This window comes from Mustela putorius, unplaced genomic scaffold, assembly GCF_011764305.1.
Source record: "Mustela putorius furo isolate JIRA1106 unplaced genomic scaffold, ASM1176430v1.1 tig00003909_pilon_pilon_pilon, whole genome shotgun sequence".
NCBI classification, from domain to species: Eukaryota; Metazoa; Chordata; class Mammalia; order Carnivora; family Mustelidae; genus Mustela; species Mustela putorius.
The window spans coordinates 1,670,167-1,689,521 of NW_025422057.1; positions in this window are offsets into that span (position 1 = coordinate 1,670,167).

Genomic DNA, 19,355 nt, shown 5'->3' on the forward strand with positions numbered 1-19,355 from the left:
TTTATTGGTGCTAATTTTTAAAAGAACCTCATTTGAGAGATTAGAAAAAAGTACATATAATTTTATTTCTTAGGATAAGCTTAACTATAAAAGATTTACTCCATGTGCACTTACAGAGAAAACCATCTCTCTTAGGTACAGATGTAGCGGGGCTGGACAAGAAAAGAAAGAGGAGCCCACGTCATCAGTACAGAAAGTGAATTGGGGTGAGGGATGGGAATCTCTCTTTACCCAGTGTTTAGGAAATCCGTACCGTGTCCATGGCACTTCAGCGGCCGCGAAGACCCAGCCCACATGCTCCTGAAAGCAGGGTGCGAAGACCTCTACAGGGAGCGATATTTACCCTGGCTTTGCACGTGCCATGGCAGCACTGTGAGGTAGACGGCGGGTTGTCCGTCCTGTTTCCCAGAGACTGAGCTGCAGGCGTAAAACGTCTTGCTGGGTGTCAGAAAGTGCTTCAGCTAGGATTACCCTGGCAGGCAGAATCCGCTGGCCGAGTTCCCAGAGCGTACAGCAGCCGCGGGAACCCAGCCGCTCACCGAGGCCGGGGAAGGCGGCAGAGGGGGGAGCCCAGGAGGCTGCGGGAAGGGATGGACGCGGCAGCAAACGGGACCACCGCTGATGGGAAGGTTTTGTGCACCAAAGGACAGAGCCAGGTGAAGGGGCAGCCCACAGTATAGGAGAAAATAGCGGGAAATCATGTGTCTGATAAGGGGTTAGTATCCAGAATATATAAGGAACTTCCATATTCCTTAACAACACAGCAAACAACCTGATTACAGACCAGACAGAGGACCCGAGTGGACGTTGCTCCAAGGAAGACATAAAAATGTGGTGCGTAAACAATGAATTTTGGAACACTGAGAAAAATAAAATAAAATAAAATTTTTAAAAAATGGCCAAGAAGCCCATGAAAAGATGCTGAACTTCCTTAGTCATTAGGGAAATGCAACGTTAAAACCACATGCACCGTTATTCAAAAAAGTAACAGTTATTGGAGATGGTGTGGAAACAGCCGAACCCTAAACACTCAGTGGGAATGCAAGATGGTTCCGCTTCTATGGACAACAATATACCAGTTCTTCAAAAAATCAGAAATAGAGTCACCGTACGATCCAGCAATGTGGCTGCCGAGTGCACACCCGACGGAGTTGAAAGCAGGGTCTTGAAGACACGCGCACACCCACGTTCCGGGCAGTGCTATTCACAAGTAGCCATAGACTGGGAACACCTCAGGTGTCACCATGGAAGAGCGGACTAACAAAATATGGTCCCTCCATCCTGCGGAACCTTGTTCAGCCAGAAAGAGGGAGGAAGCCCTGACACCTGCTACAACATGGGGGCCCTGGAGGACACTAGCTCTGGGGAAGAAGGCACAAAGCACGAGTGCGGGGCAACCCTGCTCATATGGGGACCCCAGAGCCATCACAGCCCTGGAGACAGAGAGTAGATGCCAGGCACCCAAGCTGGGGGAAAGGAACAGCAGGGAGGTGACGTTTCGTGGCCAAGAGTTTCAGGGCTGCGAGACCGACAGAGCTCTGGAGCGGGGTGGTGTGGAGTGCCCATGAGAGCCCGGTCCGCACGGTGAGCCGGACGCGTCACGCGTCACGCGTCACGACGCTTGGATGACAGATGTGAGGACTCGGGTATTTTGCCTCAGCATTTTGAAAATTTAAATTTCAGTAAAAAAGAAAGCATACACGTGTGTCAAAGGAGCCCTTGGACGAGGCACATGGAAAGATTCACAGCTTGGAGAACACCCGGCGGGCGTCGTGGCGTGCTGAGCGAGTGCTGGAGCCCGGCTGCGTTTGCTAAGGTGGAGTTGGTCACTGAGTGGACAGAAGGAACTAAAAATGGGACGGGATATAGGTACACGTAACATTTCTCCGTGCCTTTGCCTCCCACCATCCGCCCCCAGAAAATATTCTAAATAACTTTTTGCGAACCGCGTACCAACTGTCCTCCGACGCTGAGGCTTCACACGGCAACCCCTTCTTGGCAATTTGTGAGAAGTGATGAAACAGTGTGTGGGCTGATGGTAATTAATGCCTCAGGAAAAGTCTGTCCTTGGCACGAAACAGGATTCTCTCCCCTCCGCGGAAGGAGTGTTGGTTTTGCTCCATGCGGCGGCGTGGCCGGCCCCGTGGGTCTCCCGTCCTTCGGAGCAGCCTTCCTGACCCCCAGAGCAGCCCGGGGATACTTTTTGGTCTTAGAGTTGCCTGTCGGCGACTCTACTGTATCCGTGCCGACTTGGGTGTCGTGTAGAGACTAACAAGTTGGAAGAGGAGCTGCGCCATTTATTTTATTTGTTGAAAATATCTTTTTAGATATTTGCATCTTCTGGTTTGTTTTTCTGTTTGCATGTGATCACATTTGGGTGGCAAGCATGTGTGTCCAGCAAGCTGACCGCGTCCCCAGCCACGCCCTGCTTGCGGGCCGCGTAAACTTGTGGGGTTCGCTCGCTCACACTCTCATTCTTTCCTTTATTCTCCATCACTCTGCCGCGCATTGATGCCAGCTGTATGCCAAGCGCAGCAGTGGGTCCTGAAGTAGTTGAAGGTTTTCAGGTTTGGGGTGGGGGGCACGACCAAGGCTGATACATCATGGTGCCAGAGCCAGTGCCACGTGAACACAGGAAAGATAGGAGGTGCCAGGTCCTCGCAAAGTGGTGGACATTGGCGAGACAGGAGGGTGGGCACCGACGGAAGAACTCACTCTAGGAGAGGACAGCACCACCCAGAACCAAAGCAAACTTCCTTGTGTGTGCGGAGTGGCCAGTGCCCAGGTCAGGTGGATGGAGGAATCATCCCATAGGATGTCCCTGGTGACCTTGCCCGGCTCCACCGCGCCCCTCCCTGCAGGCGCCAGTGCTGCCCTTCTGTGCTCCCTTCAGCAAGGCTCTGGTGGTCTTTATGTCCCTCCGGTCCTTCCTCAGAGCACAATGTCTGCTTGTGGAGCATCTTGTCCCAGGAGAAGGCTTGGAGGGGAGCAGAGGAGACATCCCCAGCCCCACAAAATGAAGTGGCTTAAAACCCACTTGAAACTCCACAGGTTCCAAACCCATTCTTCTTCTCCGTAACGTCCAAGGCAGGTTTGCCCACACGTGTGACTGCGTAGCAGGCCTCTCCTGAGGGAGAATGTCACCATCCTTCCTAGGGAGTCTGGGCAGCTGCTCGCCCACAGGGTGTGGGCTCAGGCTTCGGAGGAGCCCGGGATAACACTCCCTCAATCAGGGTGACTTGCTCCTGAAGCAACCTTTGCGTGTGGCAAGGGGCTGCTTTGGCAGTCTTTAAGCCCACAGACGCTCCTCTAGGGCTGATCTGGTGGATACCCGTGTTGTTCCTGGTGCTGGGAAGGCGCTCAGGCTTTGTGCTCACGAGCTCACCTCACGCCTCACCCCTCCCAGCCTCTGCCGCACCCGGGGAGGACGAGGCTGCTTCTGAATCTTTTATTCATAGACTCTTCATGAAGCAGGCTCCCAGGGGACATCCTCAACAGCATGAGCGATGTTATTTAAAAGCATCTTGCCACTTGATAGTAAAAGTGGAATTATTCTTGTGGTGCAACCCATCAATCTTGAAATATGGGTTTTTAATGCTTTTTCCTATGGAAGGTCAAGTTTGAATGAAATACCAGGAGGGGCAGCCTTGCCGGCTGGTGGCACCTTTGCTTTATGCTCTTCCTTAAGGAGTATGAATACAGAATTCTCCTTCGGAGCACGTCGTTGAGGAGAAGGCCTTTCAGACACAGCAGGAACGTGCCCCCCAAGAGTAGAGCCATTGTGCAGCACCCGCTGAAGCTGCTCTCAACAAAGTGGAAATACGAGGGGACGCGAGCTGGGCCCTCTTCAGAGCATGCTGCCTTTGTCAGCCCTGGGGATGGGGTCTTCTGCTCAGCCAATGGAAGCACTCAGCTCGAGTCGTCTTGGTGAAGATGGATTGGAAAAGGGAGACGACCCATGGAGTAGGGCAGGTGTCTGATTTGTGCAAAGCCATGCCTATATTTCCATGGAATTAGCAATGGGGAGTTTTAGGGACCTGTTTGCTAACCTCTGCTTTGTTCCTTGTCAAGCAGAGGGCAGACAGACAGAGCCCCAGGGACTGAGGAGGCCATCTTTTAAGGAGAAGGCTCTCAAAGCGGTCCATGTGGCTCCCAGTCTCACGCATGCGGGGCTGGTAGGGGTGTGCGGAATAACAGAGCTTTATCATGTTGGCTGTCTCCAGGACGGCCTATGGACTTGGCTTTAAGATTTACTTTTTTTTTGCTATTTTCTTATCTTACGACACTGGCTCTCAGCATTGACAGATTCCTCTTATGGGGTATTTGCCAGTGTTTGGAGACATTTTTTCAGAATCGTGACTTGCGGTATTGCTACTGGTGCCCATGAGGAAAGGTTAGGGATGCGGCCAAACATCCTGCAGTGGCCCAGACAGCCCCAACCACAGAGAGAGAAGTAGCCCAAAGGACTTCACACCCATTACAGCTTCCCTGACACAGACACTGCCAGTCGGCTGTGGGTAATTCAGTGTTTTCTAGTGCACCTGCCACTTCTTTAAATTTCAGAACACTTTCATCACCCCATAAAGAACCTCCCGATACTTAGCTATTATTCCTCTATCGTACATCCCTTCCAGCCTTGAGAAACCACCAGCCTGTTTCCTGTCTCTACATGTTCACCTATTCTGGACGCGTCATAAGGATCGACTCGTGTGATGTGTGATCTCTCGTGTCTGGCTTCTTTCTCTCGGCATCATAGATTCATGGTTCACTCGTGTTGTAGCAGGTGTCAGTGTTTCATGCCTGTTTGTGGCCAATGTTCCATGGCATGGTAAGTCACGCTTGTATGTCCGTTCCTCGGCTGATGGGTTTTTGGGCTATTTTGGTTGCCTAACTCATTCTCGGCAGAGGGGCAGTGGTGTTAGAACGACTGGGATCAACGGGCAAAACAAACAACAACAAAATGACCTAACTGTCACGTGTTATGAGAAAATCATTTCAAAATGAATTAGGGCTTAGTGCAAAATATGAACCATAAGATACCTGGGAATAAACCTAACCAAAGAGGTAAAGGATCTGTACTCTGGGAACTACAGAACACTCATGAAAGAAATTGAAGAAGACACAAAAAGATGGAAGACCATTCCATGCTCTTGGATTGGAAGAATAAACATTGTTAACATGTCTATACTGCCTAGAGCAATATATACTTTTAATGCCATCCCAATCAAAATTCCACCGGTATTCTTCAAAGAGCTGGAGCAAATAATCCAAAAATTTGTATGGAACCAGAAGAGACCCCGAATCGCTAAGGAAATGTTGAAAAACAAAAATAAAACTGGGGGCATCATGTTACCTGATTTCAAGCTTTACTACAAAGCTGTGATCACCAAGACAACATGGTACTGGCATAAAAACAGACACATAGACCAGTGGAACAGAGTAGAGAGCCCAGATATGGACCCTCAACTCTATGGGCAAATAATCTTCGACAAAACAGGAAAAAATATACAGTGGAAAAAAGACAGTCTCTTCAATAAATGGTGCTGGGAAAACTGGGCAGCTATATGTAGAAGAATGAAACTCGACCATTCTCTTACACCGTACACAAAGATAAACTCAAAAGGGATAAAAGACCTCAACGCGAGACAGGAATCCATCAGAATCCTAGAGGAGAACATAGGCAGTAATCTCTTCGATATCAGCCACAGCAACTTCTTTCAAGATATGTCTCCAAAGGCAAAGGAAACAAAAGCGAAAATAAACTTTTGGGACTTCATCAACATCAAAAGCTTCTGCACAGCAAAGGAAACAGTCAAGAAAACAAAGAGGCAACCCACGGAATGGGAGAAGATATTTGCAAATGACAGTACAGACAAAAGGGTGATATCCAGGATCTATAAAGAACTCCTCAAACTCAACACACACGAAACAGACAATCATATCAAAAAATGGGCAGAAGACCCTTCTCCAATGAAGACATACACATGACTATCAGACACATGAAAAAATGTTCATCATCACGAGCCATCAGGGAGATTCAAATTAAAACCACATTGAGATATCACCTTACACCAGTTAGAATGGCCAAAATTAGTAAGTCAGGAAACAACATATGTTGGAGGGGATGTGGAGAAAGGGGAACCCTCTTCCACTGTTGGTGGGAATGCAAGTTGGTGCAGCCACTTTGGAGAACAGTGTGGAGATTCCTCAAGAAATTAATAGAACTTCCCTATGACCCTGCGATTGCACTCCTGGGTATTTACCCCAAAGATACAGATGTAGTGAAAAGAAGGGCCATCTGTACCCCAATGTTTATAGCAGCAATGGCCACGTTTGCCAAAATGTGGAAAGAACCAAGATGCCCTTCAACAGACAAATGGATACGGAAGATGTGGTCCATATACACTATGGAGTATGATGCCTCCATCAGAAAGGACGAATACCCAACTTTTGTAGCAACATGGACGGGACTGGAAGAGATGATGCTGAGTGAAATAAGTCAAGCAGAAAAAGTCAATTATCATATGGTTTCACTTATTTGTGGAACATAACAAATAGCATGGAGGACATGGGGAGTTAGAGAGAGAAGGGAGTTGGGGGAAATTGGAAGGGGAGGTGAACCACGAGAGACTATGGACATTGAAAAACAATCTGAGGGTTTTGTAGGGGCGGGGGTGGAGGTTGGGGTACCAGGTGGTGGGTATTACAGAGGGCACAGATTGCATGGAGCACTGGGTGTGGTGCAAAAATAATGAATACTGTTATGCTGAAAATAAATAAATAAAAATAAATAAATAAATAAAAATATGAACCTTGAAACTTTTAGGAAAGAACAAAAGAACATAGGAGTAAAAATCTGATATCTAGGACCAGGCTAAGAGTTCCTAGACTTGACCCCAAACCTATTACCTACAAAAGGGGGGAAAATTTAAAAAAAAACTTATAAAATTGAAAATATCTTGCTCTATGAAAGACTCTGTTCATTGGGTGACAAGAGAAGGTAAAGACTGAGAAAAGGTGTTTGCAAACCATCAGTCCAGCAAAGGATTGTCTCAAATAGGTGAAGAACCCTCGAAACCCAATGGTGTAAAAACAACCCCGCTGACGATGGGCAAAGATACGAGGAGGATTTGACTGAAGAGAGTGTGCAGGCGGCGAGAACACACGAAGAGGAGCTCGACATTCCTACCAACTCAGCCTACCGACTTCACATCTGCCGGAATGACTCTTGTCACACCAAATGCTGGTGACGATGAGGAGAAACCGGATTTTTTGTTCAGGAACGTACAAGAGTAAAGCCCTCCTGACAAACATTTGACAGCTTCTTTGAACGAAACGATCACAGGACCCAGAAATTGCATTTCTGGGCACTCATCTCGGGGAAACACCACATGTTTCTGGAAGGACCCACGCGTTAGTGTTTGTGGAGGCATCATTCAGCTTAGCCAAGACCACGAAGTCATCCGGGCAGGCTTCTGTGGGTAGATCACGACACCAACCGCAGTCTGTTCACACCATGAACGGCTGCTGAGCAGCTGGAAAGAAGGAACCTTAACGTGCGTGACCACCCGGGCCATGTGCCGACCATCACACTGAGCGACCCACACCCACCACAAAGGTTCCCACCATGTGATTCTGTCTGTGCCACAACCCTGAAAGGACACAGTCGTACAAATGGAGAGGACATTAGTGTGTCCCGGGCGTCCAGGACGTGGTGGGGACGGCTTCGAAGGCGCGTGGCAGGAAGGACAGTGCGTGGGGTCCTTGGGATGGTGACGTGCTCTGTCTCTTGACCACGCCGGACCGACCGCTGGCTGTGTTATGTACCACCGTTCTGCAGGACGTTACCGCCGGGGGACTGGGTAAAGGCACAGAGAATCTCTCTGTGTTATTTCTTACAACTGAGTGTGAATCAACAGTGACCTCAGACAAAAAGTTTAATTTTGAAAAGCATAAAACAAGTGGCTCTATCTTTTACTCATGTTTCTGTGAGACGAATGCGCAGATAGTACAATGCACATATCTTGAGGGCAGAATTTGATGAGTTTTGATAAATGTTTGCACCCATGTAACCCCATCCACCGGCGATACAGAGCACGTTCATTCCCTAAGAGAGTTTCTCTTCAAGTCAGTCCCCATCCCTATGACAACCACTGCCCCAATTTCTTTCACTGAAGATTATTTTTCCTGTCCTTGGATTTTGTAAAAAAAAAAAAAAAAAAAATGGAATTAAGTATGCGTTCTCTGATGCCGGGCTTCTCTCAGTGAGCGTAATGTCTCCAGACGATCAACAGTGCAGACATCAGGAGCGCACGCGCTCTTATTGCTGAGTAGTAATTAACTGTTCGAATACACTGAAATTTGTTGTCCAGTATTGATGGACTTTTGGGATGTCTCCAGTTTGAGGCCACGATGACTAAATGTACTAAGACATTTCATACAAGTGTTCTTATAGACTTTTTAAGAGTTTATTTATTTATTGACAGAGAGAGCAGGAGCAGGGGGAGGGGCAGAGGAGAAGGAGACTCCAGGCTGAGCAGGGAGCCGGGCGCAGGCTCCATCCCGGGACTCTGGGATCAGGACCTGAGCGGAAGGCAGATGCTCAACCAACCCAGGGGCCCCTTACAGCCGTGTTTATATGTATCTCAGCTGGAAATTGAGGGTCCCGCCACCAAGGTTCCTGTTAAAAGAAACCAGCGACAGAGCTGCAGACGAGTGGGACCACCAATGTCCTTCTCTGCAGAGCACGACGTCTGGTTACTCCACGGCCTCACCACACCTGCGATGGTCAGTTTGGTTTGTGTCTCAGTTAATTCTAGCCGTCCTGGGGACGCGTGCCATGCATCTCCCTTGGGTCTTAATTTGCATTTTCCGGGTACTTCATGACATTAGGTGACTGTCCAGAGCTCACTGACGTTTAGTGAGCATCAGGGGTGCGTATATCTTGTTTTGCGAATCGTGTAGCCAGCCTTTCTTACTGGGCGGCCGTCCGCCGCGCTACTCGTGCAGGACGTTCTTCATGCTGGACGTTTGCAAACTCTGCATCGTTTGTCAGATAAATGTGCTATGAATGTTTTTTCTTCCAGTTTCTGGTTTGCTTTTTACATTTTCTTCGTGGTGTCTTCTGAAGAGCAAACGTTCACATTTGTCCTGTTGTGTTTCATGCTTTCATCCAAGAGTTCCAAAGCCATTTGTGGAACGGACTTCCGAACAGCTTCCCGACTGACAGGCTTGTCACGTCCAACCATATTCGCCCTTTCCACAGGGAGATGTATTTGAGGATTCGTTTCCTATGTTCTATTAAAAAATGACTTTTGATTATTCTGATTGCATTAAAATTATACATCAGTGTGGGAAACTGGCAGCTTTAACATGTTGAATAGTCACACCCATACATATGGTTTATCCACTTCTCAAGATTTTCCTCAATGTCTCAACAAAATTATATGCTTTTACCTGTAAAAAAAATTACACATTATCTGTCAGAGTACTCTCAGAAACTTCATCATTTGTATTACTATTTTAAATATTACATATTTTAAGTTTTACATTCGACTTGCATGTATTCTGGAAATGCAAACAACTTTTTTAGATATTGATTTTTAAAAAACTGCCAAAGTCTATTTTTATTCCTTTAGTATTTGCTCTGAAAAATCCTAACATGCATATTTAATTTAACAAAGTGAAAATTTAGTAAGTATCTTTATTTCTTTCCAGATTCACATGCCATTTTTTTGTCCATTATGTCATTATGACCTAATTTTTAGCTCCCCCAGGACGCATGTACTGTCTGTTGTCAGGTGGGGGCCCGTGTACATTTTGGCCGCACGTCCAGGCTTCCTCTGCTCACTGTTTCTGCTGCTGTCTCAGACGCGGGCACCACTTGTTTTCCCTCTCCAGACCTCGTCATAACTCCCGACACTGAGGGTCTGTTGTAGGAAATGCTTTCAGATTTTATTTGCTTCCACAGAGCGTCATTCCGCCCCGCTCTGTGTTCCACGGATGCTGGGTCCTGTGTTCCCCATTCATCAATCTCCGTGATCTTGTTCATTTCTTGGGCACCAGAGTCATCCGGCTGCCGTACCCGCCGCTAAGGGAGATGAGATGTGTCAGACTTCCCCGCAATGGCTACTACGTTGTCTATTCAAAAGTCTGCTAGTGTTTACTTTATGTATCCTGAGTGCCTGTTACTAGGTTCCTGCACACTTGGAGCTGTTCTACGATCTGTTCATCGTCTGCCCCCCCGTCCTGTTTCTCACCCCACAGTACTCTTTGACAGCTGTGCACCTGGACTAGCATCTCCTGGTTCCCGCTCACATGCAGGGCTGCCCCTAATACTGGGGACACCGTGGGCAAATATTTTACATGGGGTCTTGTCTATGGAAATAACTTGATTTTTAAAAAGATTTTATTGGGCGCCTGGGTGGCTCAGTGGGTTAAGCCGCTGCCTTCGGCTCAGGTCATGATCTCAGGGTCCTGGGATCGAGCCCCGCATCGGGCTCTCTGCTCAGTGGGGAGCCTGCTTCCTCCTCTCTCTCTGCCTGCCTCTCTGTCTACTTGTGATCTCTCTCTGTCAAATAAATAAATAAAATCTTTAAAAATAAATTTAAAAAAAATAAAAAGATTTTATTTATTTATTTGTAGATCACAAGTAGGCAGAGAAGCAGGCAGAGAGGCAGCAGAGAGAGAGGAGGAAGCAGGCTCCACGCTGAGCAGAGAGCCCGATGTGGGGCTCCATCACAGGACCCTGAGATCATGACCTGAGCTGAAGGCAGAGGCTTTAACCCATTGAGCCACCCAGGCGCCCCAGGAAATAACTTGATTTTTAAAATGCATTAGGAAGTCCACAGGTCCATTTGAGGTGCTGTGATGTGTCCATGAAGGTTTCGAGCTGTGGGTGGACAAGAGGGTCAGCCACATGGAGACGCCTGGTCATTTCGAGACCCCATCTCTTACTGGTCAGGGGTGGGAATGTCCCCTTCATGTGATTTATTGCCACGTGCGTCATTCCTGACCAATTTCGAATCTCCCAATAGGAGGAAAAGACAGCAGGGCTGGTCTGACCCATGGAGCCCCGCCGACGGGAGTATGTGCCTGGCGCCCTACACGTCTCCCCTCCTGCGTGTGCATGAGACGCGGCTACATCCCTACTCAGGAAGGCGTCCGTCAGTCCTGCGGCCGGTCAGAGCACGCCCCGGGGCACCCTCGGCGACGGCCACACACGCAGGACGTGCGCTCGAGGGAGCACCCCTGGCACGTCCAGCAGCGACTCGTGGCTCCGTGAGTTCTGGACACTGTGTGTCCGGGACGTGCCGAACGCCGCCTCCCCTCTCCTCTCTTCCCTCTGTCACTTTCTGGAAAGGTCTCTTGCAAGAGACACACTAACCTTTTCCCCCATACCCTCGGAACTCCACGGGCGGCTCTCGGGACCCCGGGGTGCTCCTCTGCCCAGTGCCTCCTGTCCTCAGTGCGGTCTATGCTGCTTTGTAATCCACATCCCCTGGACAGTGAGTCTTTTCTCTGAAAGAGTCAATAAATCCACGTGCACATTCACCTCACTGTCTTTATAATCTCTCCTTCTTTAGGCGCGACGTTAGGACAGTATTTTAAACTATTTTAAAATAGTTTCTGCAGAATGAATTAAAATATTAAATAAATCTATTTTTCTCGGGGCCGATCTTTCCATTTCATGTTTCTCCTCCGACCGCAGTCACATGACTTCTGTCCTCGCGTGCTGCCTGCCCCGGGTGCGCCTTTGATCTGCTTCTGAGGCTCGTCTCCTCCGGCTGCACTTCTCGTGTCTTCTTGGGGAGTCGCCAGGGCTTGCTGCCAGGAGCCCGTGCCCACCTCCCTTCACGGCCACCTCTGATCTTCGTTCTGTCACGTGGGCGCTGGGAACGCCGACTCCAGCCTGCGGGAGGACAGTCCGTGGTTGTCCACCTCCAGAGGACGCGTTTCCTCCCGACAGCTGGGCTCAGGTGCATGGTGGACGCGTTGCTGCCTCCTCTTGCGGGACGCCCTTCCTGGCTCGCACGGAGGCCGTCACCCTCGTGGGGCCACCCCTGCCTGGCCTCGGGTCACAGCACCAGGGACATGGACATCCCCGCGGTCAGTGAACGTCTGGTCAGATGACAGCTGCAGCTTCATCCCATCACCATTTTGGGTTCTCTTGTCATTTTTGCCATCTCGGGATTTCCTCTACTTGTTCTTTTATTACCCGATGCAGCCTTGTATTTTTCTAACATTTCAATCATACTTTTTTCAGTGTTTCACATGAGAAACTTTGTCCGCAGCATAGCGTCCGTAAGAGCCTTATTCAGCCAGTGCATCTGAGAGCGCTGGCAGATGGTGTTCTGGTTCTGAGAGGGTGACGTGTGCCGCTTCTAGTCTAGAGATCCTGGCTGCAGAAGGAAGGGGGTGGCGGAGGACTCGGGACCGGCCAGCACCCTGTTCCTCACCCCGGGAGTGCCCCGCAGGGGCTGTTGGGTGAGGACAGTGAGCTGGGAGCCAGGCACGAGGAGGACATTTCCATCCATCACAAGAGAAAGCACGAGGGGTGACAGGTGGCACTCGGACTGAGCCCGTGGGTGAGGGGCAGAGCCGTGCAAGACAGCTGGGTGGCAGCCGGCGAGCTGAGGGAGCCCGGCCCCCACCATCTCATTATTAACGGGAAAATCCGCCCACTTCATCTGCCGCAGGCTACGGGCAGATTCCGGGCAGGCTGAGGACCTCCAGCCTCGTGTGCCCCCTCCAGAGGCCTGCGGACGTCTGAGTGTCGCGGTGGCCCCAGGAACCTTGGACGTCAGCCCCTCCCAGCCAGCACTGCTAACGCAGAGGGCTCTCACCTCGCGTGATCACTTGTCTTCTGCAAATGCTGGCGGTCACAGTGGCACAGAGAGCAGGTGCGGGGAGAGGCCGAGGGGGGAGGGAAGCCCTCAACAGAGACCTGCGTCGGCACAGCGGACCCCTGAGACTCAGGCTCTGGGCGGCTCAGGCGGGACTGGGATGTTTCCTGGGGGACAGTCCTCTCCTTCCCCAAACCAGTCTGTTCATCTGTAACCGGTCCTTGTCGTGCTGGTGCAAGACAGACTGTGGGCCAAGGGACCAGGACCCTGGTCCCGACTCGGCTGCTGGAAGGGCCTCGGGTGCCCGGGGCCTGCCTTGGGGGAGCAGCGGGAACTTGGTGGGACGGATCTGGGGCTCTGGCAACTGAGGGTGGGCTTGGGAGGCCCACGCGCGCGCAGCCTGCTCGCCCCAAAGCCCAGCTGCGGTAGCGTCCAGAAGGATCCTGGGTCCCAGCCTGGCTGTGGTTCTGGGATGTGCGGTCCGTGTCTACTCACGAGCAAAGAGTTCTTTTGGAATGAAGATCTGGGGAGCCAATACGCCTCCTCTTCCAGGTTTATTTTACTTTACTTTTAATTTAATTTAATTTAATTAATTTAATTTTGCCTTTTTCTCTGACTTCAGAGGAAGGTATTCCTTCTGAGGCCCCAGAAGGGTGTTGGGACAGGCCCGCCCCGCACCTGGCGCAGGGCCCCCAGACAGCCCAGGGCCTCAGGGCTGGGTGAACGCTCGAGGCAGTTTCGCTGCTGGCCCTCGGAGAGGCTGCTGCCCCATGACTGTGTCGTGCAGGAAGGTCCCTCTGGTGACACCAGCTGCTTGCAGTCCTCGAACATTTCATATGATTTTGGAACGGAGGGCAGAGGTTTTGTATGTGCTGCTCTGCTTTGAATGTCTGTCCCCCGGCTTCCCAGACTCATAGGCTGGACCCCTACCCCCCGGCATGATGGCACTTGAGGATGAGGCCTTGGGGAGGGGTTCGGCTCGCTGAGGTCACCGGCGGTCACGACGGGCTCGATGGCATTGTTAGAGTTCCACCACAGCTGGCTTGCCTCTGCTCTCTGGGAGAGGTTTTATGGGTAAGCACCCCGGCTCGGGCCTTCTGTTGCAGCAGCCGAAGCAGACGAAGACACATGCGTATTTTCTCATTGAGCTGCTATGTTCCAGGCACTGTTCTGGGCAGTGGGGACACAGCCAAGACAAAGAAGCTGAGGACCAGTGTCTGAGCTGCTGGACACAGGAAGCCCGAGGACCATACCAGCCGCTGGAAAATATCTTTCTCAGTTTGCTTCTGTGGGAGCCCTGCTAAGTCGTGTGACCCGCGTCTCTCTTCCATTTGGGAACTGACCCGAGGGAGGCGGCAGGACTTGCCCAAAGTCACATGCCCCTGAGACACACGGAGACTGGGCTCAGGAGGTGCCACACTTGGTGGGAGACGACCGACTCCATCCAAACCTTTCTCATATGCAGACCCCTGAGGTCCAGTGATGTCAGGTTAGGGCTTGGCCGGGGGGACGCCCGGGAGCAGAATCTTTGTGACCTACTTCAGGGAACTGGAGTTGGGACCTTGGGCTGCCTGCCCGCAGCCCCCCACGGACAGATTATGGGGGGGGGCGGCCTGGCGGCAAGACCGCAGCTCTGCGAAGTCGCTCTCACCTGCCGGACCTCGGGGCAGCCCAGGAGCTCACAGAGCAGCTTGCTAGCTGCACGATGGCCCGGCGCCCCTCTGCCAGCAGCCCTGGGAGCCTCACTCTCAGAGTCAGGGGTTTGTGTTTGTGTCTCTGCTCTACCACTTACCTCTTTAAATAATCCAAATCTGTGCCCTGTCTAATTCTGAACTCGGAAAAAGGTCAGAAGTCTGATGCCCCAGAGACTGGTCCCAAAGCAAGTGTATTTCACCATATTTATTAATGAGCTGGAAGAGTCAGAGAAAAGGTTAAATGGCAGAATTTGCTGAATACACAGAATTATTTAAGTTAACATTTCAGGGGGAAAAAAAAACCCTAACTGTGAAACTCGGTTTTTTCCCTTGCCCTAAGACTATTGTATCAAGGTGAAAAATAGTAAGACGATCAATAGTGCATACAGCACGTTTAGACTTTCCTCAGGTTTTTTCCCCCATTGTAATATAATTTATTATCGAGAACGGAGAATTTGGATTGGAAGCATTACGGTGGCCGGGTTCAGCGTTGTCCCCACTTGGGGTGGGAGCTGTTTGCCCAAACCGAACCGCGCAGAAAGGCTGCGGGGCCGGACGCTCCCGGGGGAAGCGGAGAGCGGAGCCGGGCGAGGAGGCCGAGGAGGGGCGCGTCCGCCTGGCCCGAGCGCCGGAGCATGGCCGGCTCGCTGGACACCCCCTCCGCCCTGCGCGCTCGGGCGGTCGCCCCGCAGGCGGACCGCTCGGTTCCCGCCGCCCCGCGAGCCTGCGTCCGGGGCGAACTCGGCGCTGCCCCCGGGGAGCCGGCGCGGTCCGCCTGCGGGTCTGGGTGCGCTCGGGCTCCTGTGGGCAGACGCCGAGCTACCTGCGCGCCCGCGCCCTCCGCTCCCCGGGAGGCTCGTTGTTCCGGAGCCTCGAAAGCCGAAAGCCGTGTGCTCAGACCCTGCGCTGCGGAGCTGGGGGCTGCGCCCCGGGAACCTGGCCGGACGGCGAGGAGCGAGCCGTGGGCCCAGGAGGCTGACGAGCTGCCGGAGGAACCAGGCCGCGGGCGCGCTAAGGCTCCTCTGCCGCTAGGCGGGGGCGCGGCGGGGCTTCCCCTTGACCTGTTACCTTGTGCTCCAGGCCGGGCCCCCAACAGTCAGACTGTGTTAAAGCGCACGGGGCACTGTACTTCTCCCGGGTCGGACCACGCCGCTTCTCCTCCTGAGTTACTTCCAAGTAGCAGAAATGGTGTCACGGGTTTCCCAGCCGCGGCCCGTCTCACCAAGCCGTGGGCCGCAAGGCCACAGCGCAACGAGGCCGAGTGACCGCCGCACGTGCCTCTCGCAGCGACGCGGATGCTGGGGATCCCACCCCTCCCCCGCCCTCCGCAGCGCCAAGAGCACTTCGTGTCGGGCGGTTGGAGCGGCGTCCACCCCGGGCCTCCAGCTGGCGTGAGGAGACCGGGCTTCGACAGGACAAAATAAAACGATCCTGCGTGCGGCGTTGGTGCCAGCAATGGGGTCCGCTTGGCACGCCTCAGGCTCGCTGTTGGGCTGGGCTCTGCCATCCCAGTACAAACAGTTTTGTGTCTCCAAAACCCACAGATCCTGCCATCCGATGCCACCAGATGTGTGCCACGAATGAGGGAGGGACATCGCTCCGCGCTTCAGAATGCGTCCACCTGCGTCTCTGCCCGTCCCTCCTCGTAAGTGCCTGCTTGATCGCACCGGGAGGCTGAAGACTCCCACCCCCTCCACAGCAGCTGGGGGCGGCAGAGGGCACAGGAAGGGGCCGGGAGTTCTGCTGGGGGGCAGAGAGACCCCCAACACTGTGGAGAGCCCGTCCTGGGAGTGCCCCCCAGTCCTACAGTCTCTGACCCCCCCCCTGCCTTTTCAGGTCACCCTGGTCCAAAGAGCAGAAAGAGGGTATGAGTGTGGCCTACCCTGAGCATGCACAGCCAGCCCCTGCTCCCACTTTTTGCTCTGCAGACCGGAGCCTGCAGGAGCTCCTTCAGCCCCTGACCAGGACCTACTGCTCTGGAGAGCCACATGCTCGGTGCTGTCACCATATGAGGGACAACTCCCTCTCTCCCTGTCACTCTCCAGGGCTCGATTCCCCGGGCTGCCTCAGTGTGATCTCAGGAAGTCGCCTCTCTGGGCAGACTAATCTGGCATGTGGCTGGGTGGCAGCCCCCTCCCCTCTGGTGCACACGACCTTCAACGCCCTGGCTGTGTTGCTGTCTGTTGTGTGGGACGTGGCCGTACAGCAGATCTCCAAGTCCAGCGGAGGCTCAGGAGTAGGGCATCCGGCCTGGGTCTTCTGTTCACGGGCACTGGCTAGTGTCCCCCGAACTGCTGAGGGAGGGAAGAAAGAAGAGCGTCCGGTCCTGCCGTCCCCGGGATGGGGAGCTGAGCCAGCAGATGTACGTGCCTCGTGCCCCAGCACGGGTGTGGCCCCGGGGACCTGCTCCGGGGAGGGTGGAGGCTGTGTGCACAGGGAGAGCAGCCGGGTTCTCACCCTGCCCTGGGAGACAGGGAACAAGCCTCCAGCAACCACAGGGGCCTCGGGGTTCCCAGCAGCCTCCCTCTGTTCCTCATGCCTCTACCCACTCCGTTATTTGGGATGACATGTGTCAGAGATGGGTGACTGTGGATGGATGCATGGATTGGTAAGTCGATTTTTGTAACATCCTGTTACAATGTCCCTATTGTCCCACGGTGTGCTACTGAGTTCTCATTAGGGCACAGGTTCCTTCCCCTTAAAGATCCTCAGCGGGGGATTTGCAGTGCTGTCAGGAAGCAGCTCCCCTAAGAATTTCTAATACTGTGGAGAAGTGCTTGTACTATGAAGTTGAGTGAAAAATAACATTTAATATTATATATAGCACAAGCTGAATTAAAACTTTCTTTATAAGGTACGATTTAATATAAAATGCAATATTATAAGGGCGCCTGAGTGGCTCAGTTGGTGAAGCACCTGCTTTTGGCTCAGTCCTGAGTCCTGGGTCTGGGGCTCCTTGCTCAGCGGGGAGTCTGCTTCTGCCCCTCCCTCTGCCTCTGCATCTGCTCTCACGAGCGCACAAGTCAATAAATCAATAAAATATTTTAAAAATGCAATATTATAGGATGCGCTCTGTGAGATACTCATACAAGATACACAATCATGTTTATATATATATATATATATAGAGAGAGAGAGAGAGAGAGAGAGAGAGAGAGGGAGGGGGGGGAGATGAGCTGGACAAAATGCTGTGGAAGGTGATGGAAGGGATGTCAAAGAGGTTCCCGTTCTTTTTCTCTCAGTGGGTTGTATTCATTAAGCTTTCCTGTTTTCTAGATATTCTAGAGCCGCACATTTATAGTAAAACGGGTCACAGTACCCTTTATCAAGCATGCACACTCCTGTCCATCCATGATGGATTGAGGTCACTGCCTGCCTGGGTTTACCCCTCTGTTTTTTAGGGAGCTTCACTCCCCAACACGTGACCTGGTGAGCGGCCTCTCCCTCCCCACTCTGTGCTCCCCTGGGGTGACCCCACGCCCGTCCCTGACCCCAGGGACTGTGAGCTGACCCCAGTTCTATACCCCAACCATGACTCTGCTCCCAAACTCCTGGCTGAGTTTCCAGCCGAGACAGCGTATCTGTCTGGGTGTCCCACGGAGGCTTCAACGCCATCAAGCCTGAGTCCACCCTGTCCTCGAGGCCAGCCACCCCTGAAGTCCTTGCCTCGAGACCAGGGCTCAGCTGCAGAATCTCCCAAGTTCGCCAAAGCCCGGGAGCCACTCCTGCAGTCTCTCTTTCTGACCCCGCACTGAGACAGGCACCGCGTTGCCAGTCCCCTCCTGGAGCCACCAGGCTCCCGCGGTGGCGGCGGCTTTCCTGGCCTCCACCCAGGGCCTCATCCTGTCACAGTTGGTGGGTGTTCAGGAGGGAAGGACGAGGTGGCATCCGCACTGGGGTGGGGACGAGGCTCGTTTTAACTCTGCAGGCCTGCAAGAGACTATTTTCATCGTCTCGTGTTTTTGGATTCTATTAGCTTTTACTTAGAACAGATATAAAATAACTTGGAATAAAAAGAAACACCTTTTACATTCTGCAAAATCTTATTTCATTGATCTCTCCCTAACGCCCAACATTATTTTTTCCTGAAAGGTAATAAACTATTCAGAACTCATTAGCATACGTCAATAATTCACGTTTTTTTTTTTTTTTTTCTGGTGTGAATCTCCTCTTGCCTGTTAGTCTCATCTTAGCTGCAAATTTCTGCTGGTTTTCCCTGAATAACATGAACTTTAAGGCTGTTTTTATTGGTTAGAAAAACTTGAACCTAATTGTGTATAAAACCCTTTCTAAAGAAAACTTCTCACCCAGAAAACGGGCCTGATTTGTGGGGTGCTAGCCATGTGCCCTGCCCTGGGCTGACCTGCCGGAAGGCACTGCCAGAGAGTAGACGTGCACACCAGCAGTGCGGGTCTGCCGGGCCCAGAAGCCTCCCTTTGCTGGCGGGCGGTTCCCTGATTTCTGGTCCTCAAGGAGAGCTTCCTGCTTTAACAGGGTCCTTTAAATCCCCACTGGGATTAATGTGTCTGCGGGTTGAGTGGAGAGTATGGGGGGAACCTTGAGATGAATCTGATTGAAACAAGAAACAGAAGTTGAAGACGAGCCCGTCTCCTGCATCCCCTTCACATCAGTTCATTTATTACTGGAAATCACTCCGCATGTGTGTTATCCTAGGTCATGTCTGTAGAATTCACACAGTATAATAAAACATTCAAGGCACCGTAATAAATGAATCCAGTGAAGCCCATGGCAAGAAATAGCCGAGGAGTTTGGGCTACTTTGCAGTTATTCGTGTGAACAGTGATTTTCCAGCTCT